The 12,558-nt window shown below is 45.1% G+C and overlaps 1 protein-coding gene across 1 annotated transcript in view; it reads right to left on the reverse strand.

Moving 5' to 3' along the window:
- The window catches only part of BUD13 (BUD13 homolog), a 36,168-nt gene that overhangs the window by 1,072 nt on the left and 22,538 nt on the right, over nt 1-12,558 (reverse strand). The window lies entirely within an intron of this gene.

The raw sequence follows: 12,558 nt of genomic DNA on the forward strand, positions 1-12,558 counted from the left end.
GAAATAGCGGCAGCAACAGAGCTGGAAAGAGCGGGAGGCTAGGGTTGTCTCCGGCAATGGAGGAAGCAAAGCTCTCCGCACACCCTGGCCAGCCCAGGCCTCCTCTTAAGGCTACAAAGTTTCAATTATAGAAGGTGAATTAACTCCAACAGAAATGGCTGCTGGTCACAGAGCGAGCAGAAGGCTTGGCTCCACTCCTGGCTACAAAGTTTCAATTGTAGAAGGTAAATAAATTCCAGATACCAGGGCCTCCGCTTGGGTCACCAGGGGGCGTGGCTGGCCTGCAAACCACCACAGGCCCCTCGCTCAGGCCGCCCCATGCCCCAAGGGAACCCCCACCCTGATCCGGAACACCCTTCAGGGCAAACCAGCTGGCCCCCACCCGTGCACCAGGCCTCTATCCTATCTAATAAAAGTAATATGCAGATTGACCATCACTCCAACACACAATATGGCTGCCCCCATGTGGTCAAAGATCCTGCCCCTATGTGGACACAAGATGGCCACCACAAGATGGCCAGCAGGGGAGGGCAGTTGTGAGGGACCAGGCCTGCAAGGGAGGGCAGTTGGGGGCGATCAGGCAAGCAGGGGAGGGCAGCTGGGAGGCACCAGGCCTGCAAGGGAGGGCAGTTGGAGGCGATCAACCCTGCAGGGGAGGGCAGTTAGGGGTGACCAGGCTGGCAGAGGAGGGAAGTTGGGGGCAAACAGGCTGGCAGGGGAGCAGTTAGACATCAATCAGGCTGGCATGGGAATGGTTAGGGAGTGATCAGGCTGGCAGGCAGAAGCGGTTAGGGGCAATCAGGAAGGCAGGCAGGTGAGCAGTTGGGAGCCAGCAGTCCTGGATTGTGAGAGGGATGTCCAACTGCCCGTTTAGGACCAATCCGGTGGGATCGGGCCTAAACAGGCAGTCAGACATCCCTCAGTGGGATCGGGCCTATCGGGCAGTCGGACATCCCTCGGAGTGTCCCAGATTGGAGAGGGTGCAGGCTGGGCTGAGGGACACCCCCCCGCCCCCGTGCACGAATTCCGTGCACCGGGCCTCTAGTAATTAAAATAAAAAGCATAAACTATGGTAAAAGTATATATTGGGTATCACAGAAACAGAACTGAGATCTTACCCAGCTTGGGAGGTAGATGGATATAGTCAGGAAAGGCTTCTTGGAGGTAGTCCCTAAGCTAAGTCTAAAAGACAGAATTAGCCAGAGGGTTGGAGTTGGGGAGAGCCAGAAGTGTTGGGAGGGTATTTCCAGACAGAGCACAGCATGAGCAATAAGAGCAAAGGCACAAAAATGAGAAATAGCTTGCTATGTGCAGGGACCCAAAGGCAAACTGGTATGGCTGGAGCTTAAAGTATGACAAAAGGAATAGCACAAGACAAAGTAGAAAGATAGGCAGAGGCAAAATCATAATCAGCTTTACAGGCCACAGTGAAAAGCTTAGGTTTCATCCAGTAGGAACTGATTTAAAGCAGGAGCATAAAGTGCATTTCAAAGAGAACACTCTAGCCCGGCCGGTGTGGTTCAGCGGTTGAGCGTCGACCCGGGAACCAAAAGGTCGCCAGTTCAGTTCAATTTCTGGTCAGGGCACATGCTGGGGTTGTGCGCTCGATCCCTGGTGGGAGTACGTGCAGGAGGCAGCCAATTGATGATGTTCCCTTCTCATCGATGTTTCTCTCTCTCTCTCCCCCCCTTCCTCTCTAAAAATCAATAAAAACATATTTTTAAAAAGGAGAGAGAACACTTTGGAGTAGATCAGAGCAGAAAAGTTACTGCAGTGATACAGACAACAGGTAATGAAAGTAATGGCAAAAAAGAGGGAGAGAGAAAGAAGACACAGTAGGACTTAGGGACTAACTAGGTGTATAAAAGCAAAGAAGAAAGAGGTAAGTTTGACCCGCAGGTTAATAATTTCAGATGAATGAGGATACTACTAGCCTGGGTAGAAGACAAGAGAAGGAAAAGGTTTAGAGTAGGGGAAGCTGATGATTTGTTTTGAATATATTCATTTAAGATACCTTAAGTGCACATCAATAGAGAAACACAATACACAGCTAGATACACCAGAATGAACTGCAAATATTGATTTGGGAATCATGTACATAATGAAGGTGTGGCTAGGTAAGATTAGGCCAGAGAGAGCACATGAAGTGAGAAGGAGAACAGCTAAGGGTTATGGATGGAGCCGAGAAACATGCAGAGGAAAGGAAGCTTAAAGGTGGCCAAGAAGAAATGATGAGAGAAAAGAATGAGGGGTAGGGTGTCATAAAAGCCAATACAGAAGTGAGTTTCAAGGAGTGAACGTCAACTCCCTTCTAATACTATGCATCCCCCTGTCCCCTTACATAAACTTCTCAGAAGAGCCTGCATTCGTGGTCTGTACTTCCTCACTTGCCATTCACTCCTTAACACATTAGAACCTGGCTTTTGCTTCACTACGCCACAAAGTTAGCTCTCCTTCAGGCCACCGATGCCTTTCCTTGGTGCCAAATCCAGGATCTCTGCCTCTCTACAACCAGTCACCAAATCCTGCCGTCATATACCCTAAACACTTCTCCACCTCCTCTTCTCCATTCTTAACATCATCACTGCCAGGGCACAGACTTCACCCTATAGCAGTGAAGGCGAACCTATGACACGTGTGTCAGCACTGACACGCGTAGCCATTTCTGATGACACATTTGCAAACATTTGCTGCTCCTGAGGATGAAACATTTGCGAAATAATGTTTTTTCCTCAACGTGACACACTACCGAAGTTATGCTCAGTTTTTTGGCGAAGTTTGACACACCAAGCTCAAAAGGTTGCCCATCACTGCCCTATAGCCTGATCTACCGCAACAGCCTTGTACCTGGTCTCTACTTGCACACGACGCCTGTGAAATGTTTCAGATTACTGCCATCACCGTCGTCTAAGAGAGGAAATGCTGCTGTTAGTCCTTCAGAGGCTCCCCTTTGTCTCCAGGGTGACGAACAAAATGCTCAGAAATGCTTCCAAGGCCTTCTGTGACCAGGCCCTGCTTTCACTTTAGTCCGCGATGTAAACTCCACTCACACTTAGTGCTGTTCCCCATAACTCTACGACCACTTCCATATCCTTATGACTTTGCTTGTATATATGGTCCTCTTCCTTCAACACCCTTCCTTTCCTTCTCTTGGCTGGTAGCGGACACAACTAAAGACTAAGCTCAGGTATCACATCCTCTAGAAAGTACTCCCTGTCCACACCCTCCAAGGCACCTTGAAAATCCTCTTTTAATACTTACCAAGTAGCACTGATACTTATCAATTAATTACTGTTTGTCTTCTCTCGATAGAAAGTGAATTCCTGGGCTCAAGGACTCTCACTAACTCTGAGACCCTGACACCTAGTGTGTAGCTACTTAAAGTTGTAACACGTATGCTAAGGATCAATGAACTACCTGGGGTAGCAGGCTCCCCTCTTTCCTAAGGTTTCCCTAAGGGTGGAGTCGGGGTAGGATGAGTAATAGAAGGCTTCGAGGAAGGGAAGCTTACTATGAACAGCACCATCTCCATCCTTAGAAGTATGCGTGGTCTTCTAGAGTACCAAGGAAACGACTGATTTTTGCCTTGGGGAATGAGTACTTAAGAGAATCAACACTAATAGGGTCACACAGACAAAGGACGTATGAATAATAAACCAATTCCTAAACAAAATTAAAAAAAACAACAACTGCAAGAGAACTCCTTGTCGTTGTTGGTAAAGCTCGGGACTAGAGAATCAGCAGCCCAGGGTTCTAACCCCAGCTTTATCAGATAAGCTGAATGACTCAGGTAAATTGCTAAATCATCTGGGCATCAGGTTCATGAGACTTAGAATAATAACCTTATGAGCTTTTCTAATTTTTATAGAAATATTCATTTTCAGTGGGCCAAAACAAAACTAGAAAAGATGATGAAAGAATGAATAATCAGAAAGAAAAAAATGAGAAAGGGAATTAAAAAGACAAATATAGGAAAAAAACAAGAATGAGAAATAGAGAAAAATTACTAGGAGAGATACAGACAAATTAGACACCAGTAAAACACTAGGTCAGGGAGATTCTAAGTTTTGGATCCAAAAATGTAGAAAAGAGAAAACAACTCAATATAGCAGGGAAAATCTTTACAGTCATGGTTACAAAAATTCTACTTCTGCCCAGCCAGCATGGCTCAGTGGTTGAATGTCAACCTATGAACCAGGAGGTCACAGTTCAATTCCCAGTCAGGGCACATGGCTGGTTTGTGGCTCGACCCCTAGTAGGCAGTAGGCAGCCGAATGATAATTCACTCTCATCAATGATGTTTCTTGCTCTCTCTCCCTCTCCCTTCCTCTCTGAGATCAATAAAAATATACTTTTAACAAAATTCTACTTCTGGCTATATGGCAAATCAGCATTCTGGAAAATCCTCCTGCTATCAAAGAGCCTATACAGTGAGCTTCAAACAGAAGCAGTAACCCAAACCCAAACCACAGCCACCCTAAGGATACCTGGGAATATGAGAAACTAGAGCCCAGAATTTTTAAAAAATGTGTTTTTATTGGTATTTTTAGAGAGAGAGGAGGAAAGGGGATGGAGAGAGAGAGAAATGTTGATCAGCTGCTTCCTGCATGCCCCCTAGTGGGAATGGAGCCTGCAACCACTCCAGGCATGTGCCCTGATGGGGACTCAAACCAGCGACCTCTAGGTGCATGGGATGACATTCCACCACTAAGCCACACCAGCGGGGCTAGAGCCTTGAATTTGAATGGTAGTTTCAGGGACAGAAGATAATGCCTTAGACCAGTGGTCAGCAAACTGCGGCTCGCGAGCCACGGTTTGCCACTCTGTTGACTAATGAGTTTGCCGTGGTAGACTAAATGTTACCGTGTACTTGGAAGCTGTGAGGATTAGGCAATTGTGGCATATTGTGTGCAAAGAGGTAAAGGGTAGTATATGGCAGTAGTTGGCAAACTCATTAGTCAACAGAGCGGCAAACCGCGGCTTGCGAGCCGCATGTGGCTCACGAGCTGCAGTTTACCGGCCACTGCCTTAGACCATATAAGGTAGAATGGTGGGTTCCAGTCACAGCAGAGGAACTTGGGCAGACTAATCTACCCTCAGACAGCAATTATAAAGTGTAGACAACATATCAAAATACAAGTATTCGCAAGTATTTGAAGGCATGGGAGAGTGACCAAAAGCAAGCAGATTCGGGATGAAAATCTATGTGTGAAAAGAGATTTGTGAGGCTTTTGGCCAGAGGGTACTTCCAAATCATAGAGGCAGAAAGCCACAGGGTTACTGGCTTGAGGTGTCAGTGCAAACTGGGAAGAATAGCTGAAAATCCTAAAAGGGGGGAGCTGCAAAAGGGATGACCCCCCAAATCTACATATAAACTGTCCCCAAATCCTTGACTAGCTGCTAAACTGTGCTTGAGCAGGGAAACGCCACTGGACCCAATGAAAAGGCAGCAGCTAGGAATTAAAAGAACTGAGCAGAAATTTTAGCTGCTGCCCACTGTAAAGAAGACACAAAACAGCCAAGTTAACTGTTAGAATAAAAATCAACACACTTCAGAGGAATATAACAGGATTGAAAGTCTCTACAATGTATCATTCATAATGTCCAGAATATGTTAAAGAAAATGGGAGACTTCTGGACAAGATGGTGACATAGATAAATGCAGCCATCAAAACTACAACTAAACTATTGAACAACCACCATTCCAAACTGCCTGAAATCTGGCTGAATGAAAGTCCTTCAACTAGGGCAGTGGTCGGCAAACTCATTAGTCAACAGAGCCAAATATCAACAGTACGATTGAAATTTCTTTTGAGAGCCAAATTTTTTAAACTTAAACTTCTTCTAAATAGACTCGCCCAGGCCGTGGTATTTTGTGGAAGAGCCACACTCAAGGGGTCAAAGAGCCGCATGTGGCTCGTGAGCCGCAGTTTGCTGACCATGGAACTAGGGAATTAAAGAAGCCACATCAAGACTGGTAGAAGGAGAGGAGAAAATCAAAAGGGATATCTCCACAGTGACGGTCCCCAAGGAGCCAGGGGTCCCAGCCCCATACCAGCCCCCCACCCCCCCCAGCCCAGGGTTCCAGTGCCAGGAAGAAAAGTCCCCATAACTTCTGGCTGTAAAAACCAGAGGGAATTGAAACTGAGGGAGATAGCGGGCTGCTGGAGTCCCAGGCAGTTGCTCTAAAATGGCCCATGCATGGACTTAGACTCATTCCTTCTGAGCTCCAGCAACTGGGGCAGCAGCTTAATAGGGACCAGGGACACATGGGGAGGAACTAAATTGTCCAGTATTAGGGCAAGAGCTGGAGGGGCAGCATTCTGCCAGATAGAGGTGCTGGCAGAGGCCATTATTCCTTTGATGAACCCTCCCCATCACAGAACCAGCAGGCAGGTGCCATATCTGAGATTCCATCAACCTGGCTCACACTGTTTGCACCTGGTGCAACTGTCAGGTCCATCCAAGCTGTTTCCATTGATTGTTACATACAAATGGAAAAGGTTTTCCTAAAATCTGTAAAAGGAGCAGCATCTAGCCTCAGTGTGTCCCATACCTATGGCCAAGTTGCCCCAGGCCTGGCACTAGCAGCAGCCAGTCTTGGTTCACAGCTTGGCATCACCTGGGCACCTTCAAGCCCAGCACAAATAGCCGCTACCTGCAGACTGCTCTGTGGCTCATGCTGGGTGGCCCCGGGTAGAACACAGGCAGTAGCTGACCTTGGCCTACATCTCCCAGGAGGCCCCACAGCCTCAGACCACATCAAAACATCACTACCCAACCACTTCCACAATCAACACATACAAGTTTGACTGAGCAGACACAAGAGCCACACTGAAGTAAGTTCTGCTCTGTGGAGTGGGCCTATGGCACAGCTGATCCTCCACAATGGTCAGAGGTCAGTGGTCAGCGGTTGCAGCCAGTCCTTGCAGCTGATCGGCCTTGGGGCAAATCCCTCCCATTGACGTCCCAATAGCAATCAAGGCTCAACTACAAGAGGAGAGTGTACACAGCCCACACAGGGGCCCACCTTAAGTGCCCAGCTTGGGTGATTGGGGAGGTTGCGCCACTGGACCCTACAGAACAACTACTACACAAGGCCACTCTATCAAACCTGGGAGATGTAACAGCTCTACTTAATACATAGAAACAAACACAGGGAGGCTGCCAAAATGAAGCGACAAGGAAAAATGTCCCAAATGAAAGAACAGAACAAACCTCCAAGAAAACAAACAAACAAACAAACAAAAATATCAACAAAATGGAGGCAAGGAATCTACATACAGAGTTCAAAACACTGGTTATAAGGATGCTCAATGAACTTAGTGAGAACCTCAACAGCATAAGAAAGGACCAGTCAGAAATGAAGGATACACTAACTGAAATAAAGAATAATTTACAGAGAATTAACAGTAGAACAGATGAAACCGAGAATCAAATCAGCAATTTGGAATATAAGGAAGCAAAAAACACCTAATCAGAACAGCTAAAATAAAAGAATTTTTAAAAAATGAGGTTAGTGTAAGGAGCCTCTGGGACAACTTCAAGCCTGCAGGGGAGGGCAGTTAGGGGGGACCAGGCCTGGTCACCCCCAACTGCCCTCCCCTGCAGGCCTGGCCACTCCCAACTGCCCTCCCCTGCAGGCCTGGTCCCCCCCTACTGCCCTCCCCTGCAGGCCTGGTTGCCCCCAACTGCCCTCCCCTGCAGGCCTGGTCACCCCCAACTGCCCTCCCCAGCCGGCCTGGTTGCCACCAACTGCCCTCCCCTGCAGGACTGGTCACCCCCCAACTGCCCTCCCCTGCCGGCCTGATCTCCCACAAATGCCCTCCCCTGCCAGCCATCTTGTGGTGGCCATCTTGTGTCTACATGGGGGTGGCCATCTTTGACCACATGGGGGTGGCCATCTTGTGTGTTGGAGTGATGGTCAATTTGCATATTAACTCTTTATTATATAGGATAGTTTCATGAAAGACAAAAATGTCTCTTAATAAGTGCAGAGATAGGAGATATCAGCAGAAAAATATAAACTTTCAAATGAACATTCTAGAGTTGAAATACAATGAACTAGCTTAAATGAAAAATTCATTGTATGGGCCTAATAGACTGGAGGTGGCAGAGGAAAGAGTCAATGAACTTGAAAAAAGATAACAGAAATTGTCCCATCTTAAGAATAGAGAAAAATGACAAAAAAATAAACAAGACTTCAGAGATCTGTGGGAGAATATCAAGTGGTAGAATAATAGTGTAATTGGAGAAGAGTGGTTGAAGGAAAAAAATAAACAATTGGAGAAAAAATAGCTAAATACTTGCCAAATGTGAAAAACATAAACTCATAGGTCCAGAAAGTGCAACAAACCCAAAGCAGGATAAACACAAAGAAAACCACACCTAGGTGCATCATAGTCAAACTGCTAAAAACAAAAGACAAGAAGAAAATCTTGAAAGCTGCCAGAAAAAAAATATATTACTGTGTGTGTGTGTGTGTGTGTGTGTGTGTGTGTGTTGGGGTGGCAGAGGGAGGAGGGGAGGGAGGGTAATCATATAAGAAATGAGGACTGAGTGTTGACTTCTAATCAGAAAGAGTGGAGACCAGAAAACAATGAAACATCTTTAAAGGGCTGGCAAAACTGTCAGAACTCTGGTACTGTCAACCTCAGAAGTTCCCTAGGTGAAAGGTAAAATTGGCCTCTGTATGCAGAGGACAAGAAGAGACCAAAGAGGCAGACCACTCCAGATTAGAGTTTTAAAAAGCAAGGGGACTTACATATAAGGCTGGTCTTGGGCACTTGCCTGCCAGAATCTTAAAAGTTTATTTGAAGCTTTAGCTTTCAGTCACATATTCAGTCCAGCTGGTCTCAACACCTTACTCTCTCTAGACTACATCTTTGAATTGGCTGCTAGTATGGGAAGAATAAGTGTGACGTAAGTTCCAAGGACAAGGGAGGGAATAAGGAGCCTCTGATTGCCCAGATAGAGCTTGTGGGTCAATAGGCAGTCATGTCAGTGAAACTATCCTTCAGAAATGAAGGCAAGAAAAAGGTCTCTAAATTCATTAATAGAATCATGTCGATGTCAATGTCCTTATTTTGATAATGTACTATGGTTATATAAGATTATCATTATGGCAAGTTGGGAAGGGATACACTGTAACACACTGTAATATTTTTTCAAGTTCTTGTGAGTCAACAATTATTTCTTAAGTAACATTTAAAAAATATAAAGGTGAAACAGACATTTTATATCAACAAAAACTGAGAAAATGTGGTGCCACTGGACTGGCGCTGAAGGAATGTTAAAAGCAGTTCTTTAGAAAAAAGGGAAAGCACCAGAAATGGTAAATATGTGAGTACATATTAACAACTATACATTTTTTTCTTTTGTTTTCTTAGTAACTTTAAAAAATATAACTGTAGCCCTGGCCGGTGTGGCTGTTGGTTGAGCGTCCTCCTATGCACCAAGAGGTCATCAGTTTGATTTCTGATCAGGACACATGCTTGGGCTGCGGGTTTGAACCCCAATAGGGGGCATGCAGGAAGCAGCTGATGATGTTTCTCTCTCATCAATGTTTTTCTCTCTCTCCCCCTTCCTCTCACTAAAATCAACAAAAACATAGCATCTATATATATAAAAGGCTAAGCGACCATCCAACCATCTGGTAGGTATGACACACACACCACCAAGAAGCAGACACTCAACACAGGAGCAGCCGAGCTGCTGCGGTGACTTGGCAGCGGCGGTTCTTGGGTGACGCACCCTGGAACCAGAGAGGAGAGAGCCCGATTCCAGAGTGCATCACCCAAGAACCTCTCTTTCGCAATCTGGGACCCCTCGGGGGATGTCAGAGAGCCATTTTCGGCCCAATCCCTGCAGGCCAGGCCGAGGGACACCTCACCTGCCAGAGGGACCCTGCTCATTCCGCAGAGACCCTTCGAGCCACAGCACCACCCCAGGTGCAGCCAGCAGGAGAGGGACCATGGAAGGTTGGCTCCAGGGCATGTCCGGCCTGTTTCACCCAGTCCCACCCCGCCAGCCACCTTCAATTTAATTTCTTTTCAATGTGCACAAATACATGCACCAGAACACTAGTGAGTGTGTGTGTGTGTGTGTGTGTGTGTGTGTGTATTCTAGAGGCCCAGTGCATGACATTCGTGCACAGGTAGGGTCCCTAGCCCTGGTCGGCAATCAGGGCCGATCTGCGGGGAGCCCGCCCCCCAGCTGGCACCCGCCTTGGCTGGCAGCCTGACGCCACCTGCTCGTCGGCCCCGCCCCCTGCTGCCACTGCTGGTGGGGCCTGAGGGCTGGGGGCAGCTCCTGCATTGAGCATCCACCCCCTGGTAGTCAGTGCGCATCATAGTGGCCGGTCATTCTGCCATTTGGTTAATTTGCATATTAGGGTTTTATTATATCGGATATATATATAAAACTGCAAAGTAAAAATTGTAACATTGTATTATGGGACTTATATCATTTTTTATGTAATATGTATGACAACATTAGCAAAAAGAACAAAAGGTAAGTGGAACTACAGTGTTCTAAGGCTCTTATATTTTATGTGAAATAGTACAATGATAACTCTCAGTAAGCTATAAGTTAAAGATACATGTTGTGATCCTTAGAGCAAACACTAAAGAAAATTTCACAGAGGTACAACTAAAAAGATAATAGAGCAATTAAAATTGAATACAACTTACACACCTAAAATCCAAAATACTGACAATACCAAAATGCTGGCAAGGATATGGAGCAATAGGAATCCTTATTCTCGGCTGTAATGTAAAACAATACAGCCACTTTGGAAGACATTTGGCAGTTTTTTATAAAATTAAATATAGTCTCACCATTCAACCCAGCAATTGCTGGATATTTACCCAAGTAAACTGAAAACTATGTACACATAAAAGCTATACACAAATGTTTATTGCAACTTTATTCACAATCACTAAAAACTAGGAGTAACCAAGATATCTGTAATATACCCATACAATGGAATATTACTCAGTGATAAGGAATAAAGTACTGGTCCATGTAAGAACATTAATAAATATTAAATGCATTTTGCAAAACGTCAGACCCAAAAGGCTATATATTTTATGACTTCATTCATGTGACATCTGGAAAAGGCAAAACTATAGGGACAGAAAAGAGAACAGTAATTAAAGGGACTGGTGGAGGGGCTACAATGGACTAAAAGGGAACTTTAGTGGACATTTTAGGGTGATGGAACTATTCTATATAGTACTTGGGCAGTGGATGAATGACTGCATTTGTCAAACCTCAAAGAGCTGTACACCATCCTAAAGAGCAAACATCAATATAAGTAAACTATGAAAGGGAAAAACCACCCAGGATGCCAGGAGACTCCCGGACAAAAGGCAGGCTATGACAGTGAGTCTAACTATGTTAACTTTGTATGACATAACAGCACTGGAGGGAGGGGGAACAGGGAGCTGACCCTTTATGTTGAAAATTGTATTTTGATTAAACTATAAGGGTAATAACCAAAGAAATGCTACTCTCCAGTTGGTAAATTTGTTTCTCATTTCTGAATTTTTAAATTCTGAAACTGTTTTACATGTATATTGGGATGAACAAAATGGATGGTAGATGGTGAATGACAGATTTCTAAATTTCTAAAGGGAAATGATAGATAAGTAAGAAGGAAAAGTACTACTAAATTAGAGTCAGTTACATCAGTATGAACTCATATTTATAAATCTGTATATATAAATATATGTTCATATACACAGATACATACCGATGGAAACAGCAAAATAGAGGTATGTGTGTATACGTAAATTACTATACATGCATTACCTAGCTCTGTCTGCTAAGAAGGTCTGGAAGCAATGACACCCAGTAACAGCAAGCACTTCTAGCAGTCAGATCTTGGTTTCTATATACTACTCTCCACAGAAAGCAGCTCGGGCTCCTTGGAGAAATGGCTGATTCTAGTATTGGGCAGGGAAAATAGACATAAGATGAGCCTGGAGCAACCTGCAGTATCAAGACCAGGGGACTCAACTAAAATGGGGGCATGTGAAAGGGACACCTGAACAAATTCCCAATGGCTAAAGAATAGAACAATTTAAGTAATAAAATAAATAACATACTACTGGATTACAATCCAGAGTATAAAATATACATAAGTCCATACTGGTAAAAATAAATGGTTGAATAAATGGGGAGATGAAATGAACCTTCCTTACAGAAAAAGTCCAAATAATATAGGTAGATATCCTCCCACTGGTTCCCTTTTGAATGTAAGCTGAACTTAGTAATTCACTTCTGGAGAACAGAGTTCAGAAGGGGGGAAATAGTGAATTTAAAGTGGAGAAGCCTCGCCCTAGCCGGTTTGGCTCAGTGAGTAGAGCATCGGCCTGTGGACTGAAGAGTCCTGGGTTCGATTCCGGCCAAGGGCACATGCCTGGGTTGCGGGCTCGATCCCCAGTGTGGGGTGTGCAGGAGGCAGCCAATCAATGATTCTCTCTCATCATTGATGTTTCTTTCTATCTCTCCCTCTCCCTTCCTCTCTGAAATCAGTAAAGATATATATTTTTT

This window comes from Cnephaeus nilssonii (genome assembly GCF_951640355.1).
Source record: "Cnephaeus nilssonii genome assembly, chromosome: 13".
Classification (NCBI taxonomy): Eukaryota; Metazoa; Chordata; class Mammalia; order Chiroptera; family Vespertilionidae; genus Cnephaeus; species Cnephaeus nilssonii.